The 6,474-nt window shown below is 38.7% G+C and overlaps 1 pseudogene; it reads right to left on the reverse strand.

Annotated features, from left to right (window-relative positions):
* Positions 1 to 2,785: 2,785 nt before the first annotated feature.
* On the reverse strand, positions 2,786 to 2,881 carry LOC111825562 (annotated as a pseudogene).
* Between the last annotated feature and the right edge of the window lie 3,593 nt (positions 2,882 to 6,474).

Consider the following 6,474-nt stretch of genomic DNA (forward strand, 5'->3'; position numbering starts at 1 on the left):
AAATGATGGTACTGGGAATGAAAAGAGTAATGTTAAGAAAAATGAATTGTTTTCATAACAAATTCTTATGTGTATTCAAAATACAACCACTGGTCCTTTGCAACCTCAACTCTGTGCTGAATCTCATTCAAGGCAACACAGTCCTTAAAACCCAAACAAGTTAAAAGAAATTATATCTTTATTTTATGTATTTATTTATCAAGGTAGTTATTCCTTTATCTACCTAGAAGTCTCTTACCCTTTATATTGGATATATAGAGGGTAAGAGACTGCTAGGTAGATGAAGGATTCAGTTTTTCAGTTTACATAATCCCCCTGTCAGAGACATAAAGAATCTTGTCCTTCCTTTATCTTCTCTTTGTTCCAATCCCAAGATCCTGTTGCTCTTAAAATGGAAATGTTTTTACCTTGCTTTATTGACCTTTATTGGCATCACATCAGAAAGATGGGGCATCTTTGGATGACATTTTTATAAAAATCTTTAAATTTTTATTAGTTACAAAATAATGATAATTTATGTGAAGAAACATATTTCTCCTGCCTTATTCCTACTTCATCCCACCCCCACCTTGCAGAATAAACCTCTTCTCATTGTTTTAGTTTTTTTCCTCATATAGCTACTAGGTGTCTTTAAACAATATGCTTATGCCATTCTTATTTTTTTAACTATGCAATATCTACTGAATTCCTGCTATGAAATATAAGGATTGAGCATATTTGAATCATCTCCACCCCTCCACCTCCTCCTCTTATCCTACAACCTTTAATAGATAAATTATCTTTAATTTTTATTATATAACTAGGCAAATTTAATGATGCATCTAGACTTTTTTTAAAAGCCAGTGTCATTGACTCCTTACTATGTGAAATAATGATGTTACTACCTGTATCCTTCTTCCCCTATTTTTCTTCTTTCTGAAAATTATACTTTTACTTTTGACTTTTACATTGTCCATATTTTTATTAATTTTTTACATTAAATTTAAACCATGATGGACTTTTATCATGCTTTGACTATAGATTGATTATAAAATTCTAAAGCCAATAAACTACATTTAACACAAGCTTTTTTCACTATAAGGCCACCTGGTGTGTGAACACTATATTTTCTTCTCTATGTATGAAATATCAGGCTTCTTGGCATCTTGAAAGAGAATGCTCCTAGCATCAGTGACAAATAAATTTCCTGTTCTTGCATTCCTCCAAGTGAGGAAAAACATCCCATATCTTAGTTTATTTTGAATCATGACTTTATTTCAGAGGTAGAACGCTTGATTGTGATAAATTATTTTTCTCTTGCAAAAAATAAAGTGTCTTAAGCATATCCTCAAGATCATTCAGACGATACACCATTTTTTTCCTGAAGACTACCCTTCTCTAGCATGTACATAGTTGGCAATAAAGCCCCAAGAAATTACAGCACAGAACCTTGAGTTCCCTCAATTCCATCATGTTTCTCTTCGCCAACCACTTACACTGAACTCCCTTTTCAATTCTTACACATGTAGGGAATGCTGACAAAATGCCATAAACATGTTCGTTAACGGCAATACAAAATATAAAGTGCTGATTCCAGTTACAATGAAGCAGCTCAACCAATTACCCTGCCAATAAAACCCATACAATTATATCAAAATTTTGAAATTATATCTGGTCAAAGGCACCAGAGATCAACTATGGCGTCAGAATTTGAGTATCCAAGACATTCTCTGTTGATTTTCAAACAAATCTTATGAAAGCCAGAAAACAATGAAGTAACGGTTCGTACATTGAAGGGGAAAATAAGACATTTGGGGGGCTAGCTATCTGAATCTGTGCCAGTAACCTGTATTCTGACGCACACGCTTACTAGCAGATAATTAACTCCATTCTTATCTGTGATGCTGCCCTGCCTTGCAGAACCTGTTTCCTGGAATAGTCCCATCTTACCGAGGCCATCAACCATGAACCATATACACCCCCCAGAGGGGGTTGTCACACTGGCGCCAAGCCAAGCCAGGCCTTTGGATGTACTCTCACTTCCGCCATCCCAACCGACAGGTGGCTGCAAAGCCCATGAAAAGACTGGAAGCCTGATCCATATTTGGGGGACAAATAAATTAAAAGGGACAAAAGGAAGGCTTCCTCCAGACTCAGCACTCAGGCTTCGGAAGCTGATCCCCCTGAGTCACTGCACTAGTGCATTAAAAGGCTCCTCTTCTGACTCAGTGCCCGACTGATTATCCTCCTGTGCTGCCTGGCAGCTTATCTATAACAACATTGTAAAAAAAAAAAGGTAACTGTTAACCCAAAAGTTTAGATGCTTCCAAAAATATCCATAAGTAGAAAATTTAAATTAAGAAGACATTTTAAAAAATAGAACTTTTCATCAGCAAACACAAAAAGTGAATAGATTGACCTAATTGTCACATAACAACTAGTGAATGTACATTCTTTGCAAGTCACCTAGAATATTTACCAAAATTGTGTGCTGCAGTGAAAAGCCTGACTCAACACATTTTTAAAGTATCAAAATCATTCAGAGAAAAATATTTTTTCATTTAAAAATTAAATATATTTTTTAAACTAGAAAATTTCCAAATATATAAAAATTAAGAAATGCACTTTGAACATATCTCAGGGTCTTCCTTCAAACTTAAAACTTTCACAAGCTTTTACAATATTCATAACTTTTTTTATCCATTCATAAATAACCATCGTTAGAATAACTTAATTTTAATTCTTGTCCCACAAGAATGTATCTTTTTGTTTTTATTTTGGAGTTTTTTGTTTGTTTGTTTTTTACCCGTGTCCCAGCGCTTGAGGATAGAACCCGTGGACTGGAAACGGTTGGCACTGAAGACATGACGCCCAGGTTGTGGGCTTGGCCCTGGTATGGGGCATGCAGGAAGCAGCCGATCAGTGATTCTCTCTCATCATTGATGTTTCTCCCTTCCTTTATGAAATCAATAAAAATATTTAAAAACAAAACATGTGTATAACAAACACCAGCTTGAACCATGGCTTTAGTTGAAACTACTTCCTCAGAACAACACCAACAAATGACCACAGCTAGACAGCAAATAATGCTGGAAAAAACAACTCGAAAACAATTTGCAAGACTCAGAATGCAAGCTGTTTGTAGCTAGAGTTAGCTTTAGAAACATTCATTTTTAGATGATCCCAAAAGAACCTTTGCCAAACATTTTTTAAACAAACAAATAAAAGGTGAGACAAATATTTGGCCTGATTGTGGTGATAATTATTCCTTTTAAAACCATTATCAAATACTTCAAATTACATCTACCCTCATTTTTTTAAGTCAGAAATGGTGTGTTTTATTTATTTGTTCATCCATTGACTCATTCAACACGCATATTTTGAACGCCTATTATGTGTCAGAAGAGAAGAGGCTCCTGTTTCGCGGAGCTAATTTTCCAAGTAGAGGGATCTGGACTAAGCAAGCAAACAAATAATGTGTGATAATGTATATATATAAAGAAAAACAACCTGTGTGCAGTGCTATGGAAAGAAGGTCTAGGGTGTAATGAAACTTTAGGTAAAATGAACAGAGAATGCTTCCCTGACTAGTTGAACATCAAGGAGGGAGACTGTCTTTTTAGCTATTCAAACTTTAAACATAAATATAATAAGTGTGAAATATTCTCATATGCATTTATACCAATTATAACAAACTTGCCCTTTATTTCTCACTGTCTCCCACAAAATTCACCTTTGTTCTGAAAATGTGACTAAAATTCCCGAAGTTAAAAAACAAGAGAAAGTTTGAATGGGTGTAAAACAAGGACTTAGAATATAATCATTCTTTCAACATTAATTATACTGTACATTTTGAGAAGCTATAATCAAGAACTGAAAGCTGCTTTTTGTCTTTGGTTCAAAATCATGAAGCAACAATTTTACACAATGACTGTATCTTCGTAAGAAATTCTGAAACAGAAAACAATGACCTGGTTACAATTTCCTACATGAAAATGAGTCCAGACAAGAAATCTTGCCTATCTGCTCTTTTTCTGGGTTTATTTTGTTGATGTTTTCCTATGGGACATGGGAGGTTAAGATGGCAAATAGAGGATGGTACAATAATACTAGTAGAAGCATTCAGCATAAATACATTTTATAGGATCTTTTGAGATATCAAATATGGCTAGTTTGTAAATGCACTTTAAAGCATGAGAACTAAATTGTTAGCCAAGATAATTTTCCAAAAAAATTGTTTTGCTTTTATCCACCAAATAATAAACTATTGCCATCTCTCCATAAGCTTTGTGGATATAAATAAATGCATATGTTGTTATTACTTGGTGTCATCTTAGTATTACTACATTTAAAATGATCCTATTCATCCTTTTTTTTCCTTCAAGTGGTATTTTGGTTCCTTTTCCTATTTCTGGGTGCTGGCTGGCTTATGTGGAAACAGGGATATAGAAACCAAAGACCATATCTTCCACTTTTGTTTAACTAGCATTCAACAAAATATCTGATTCACAATCAGAGCTCAATAATGAACAAATAACTGAAAGACTGAGTGAGTGAATGAATGAATGATCCCAAAAAAGCAGTTGATCACCTAAAGGAAATAATGTTTTGAGTACCTCCTATGGGATCATTATAGATTATATGCTATTATTCAGGCACTAGCAAATATTTAATTTTTATAAATTCAGATGAAATTACCTTGGAAAATTAAGTCCAATCCTATCTAATAATAGACAAACATGGTAATTGACCATACCTTCACTATGCCTCCCATTGGCTAATCAGCGTGATATGCAAATTAACCGCCAACAAAGATGGTGGCTAATTTGCATACTGCAGGCAGGGCAGGACAGCACAGCTGCAAGCAGGAGAGCCGCCATCCAGGCCCCCATGTTGGACCCCAGAAGCCACCTGCCTGCCGCCCGTGATCAGATCCGATCCTGGGCGAAGGCCGGCTCCAGAAGCCCCAGAAGCTGCCCAGAAGCCGGTGATCGGGGGGAGATAGGGGTCCCCTGCCCAGGCCTGACGCCTGGGCCAGAGGCGTCAGGCCTGGGCGGGGGGCAGAGCTGGCAATCAGAGGGGTCTGGGGGTCCCCTGTGAGGCCTGACACCTCAGCAAGAGGCATTGGGCTTGAGCAGGGGGTCCGAGCTGGTGATCAGAGGGAGATGGGGCCCCCTGCCCAGGCCTGACACCTCTGGCGGAGGTGTCAGGCCTGGGAAAGGGGCCGATCGGGCGATCGGAGGGTGATGGGGGTCAATGCCTCTGGTCGAGGCGTCAGGCCTGGGTGAGTGCGGAGCCAGTAATCAGGGGGAGATGGGGGTCCCCTGCCCAGGCCTGAAGCCTGAGCCAGAGGCATCAGGCCTGGGCCCTAGGGGCCAAGCTGGCGATTGGTGTGAACTACAGAGGAAACACCTTTTCTGACCGCTCATTGGCTAAGCTACCTGTATGCCACTGGTAATATTCTTAGTAACTTGGGTAATAAGAATCCAAAAAGGTGATCTAGGGTTTTTCACCACACTCCTGGTGAAAAAAACGAAGGTCCGCTGATGGAGGGCTAAGAAATGTCATATCCTGCCCTAGCCGGTTTGGCTCAGTGGATAATGCCTTGGCCTGCTGAGGGCAGGGTCTAGGTTCAATTCTGACCAAGGGCATGTACCTAGGTTGCAGACTCCTCCCTGGCCGGGTCCCAGGTCAGGGCTCATGTAGAAGGCAAGTGTTCCTCTCACTTTGATGATTCTCTCTGTCTTTCCCTTTCTCTTCCACATTCTCTAAAAATCAATGGAAACATATCCTCAGGTGAGGATAAAAAAAATAATAATAAAGAAATTATTATTATATGAAAGACACATCTTGAAAATGCCTAAAGAAAGTTGTCATTTTTTCATGGTGAAGGGACTGGAATCCGTGTTGATGAAAAAACTTTGCTGGCTGCAGTGACTGGCAGTGGCTACAGCAGCGGGGTGATGGGGCTGGTGCCTTCCCCTGATCAGCCCAGTCACCTCCCACAAAGGGAAGCCAGACTGCGGCTTAGGCCCGCTCCCCAAGGGGATGCCCAAGCCGTCACTAGGACATCCCCTGAGGGCTCCCAGTATGTGAGAGGGGGCAGGCTGGACTGAGGGACACCCACCCCCCAGTGCATGAATTTCGTGCACTGGGCCCCTAGTATTGAATAATTGTATTTTATTTAAACAAATCATAAAGAATGGTGTGCTTTTCCAATAAATTACTATTATTATTTTATTCCCACTTGTTTGTAATCTTCGCTGGACTAATGTTTAGATGGAAAGGTTAATTGCAGGAAACTTTTTCTTTTTCAGTATGCATTCTGAAAACTGGCATACTCACACAGGGTCATTAATGTGACCCTCTATTTTATCCCCAATTCTAATGATAACTTAAATGAATAGAAAGTTCATTTCTTATTCAAAGAAGTTTACATACTTCTTACCAAGAATAGCTTATTCCCAATTAACTAATTCCCTTGGCTTTTTTAAA

The sequence above is a fragment of the Myotis lucifugus genome, unplaced genomic scaffold (assembly GCF_000147115.1).
Source record: "Myotis lucifugus unplaced genomic scaffold, Myoluc2.0 scaffold_0, whole genome shotgun sequence".
Lineage (NCBI taxonomy): Eukaryota > Metazoa > Chordata > Mammalia > Chiroptera > Vespertilionidae > Myotis > Myotis lucifugus.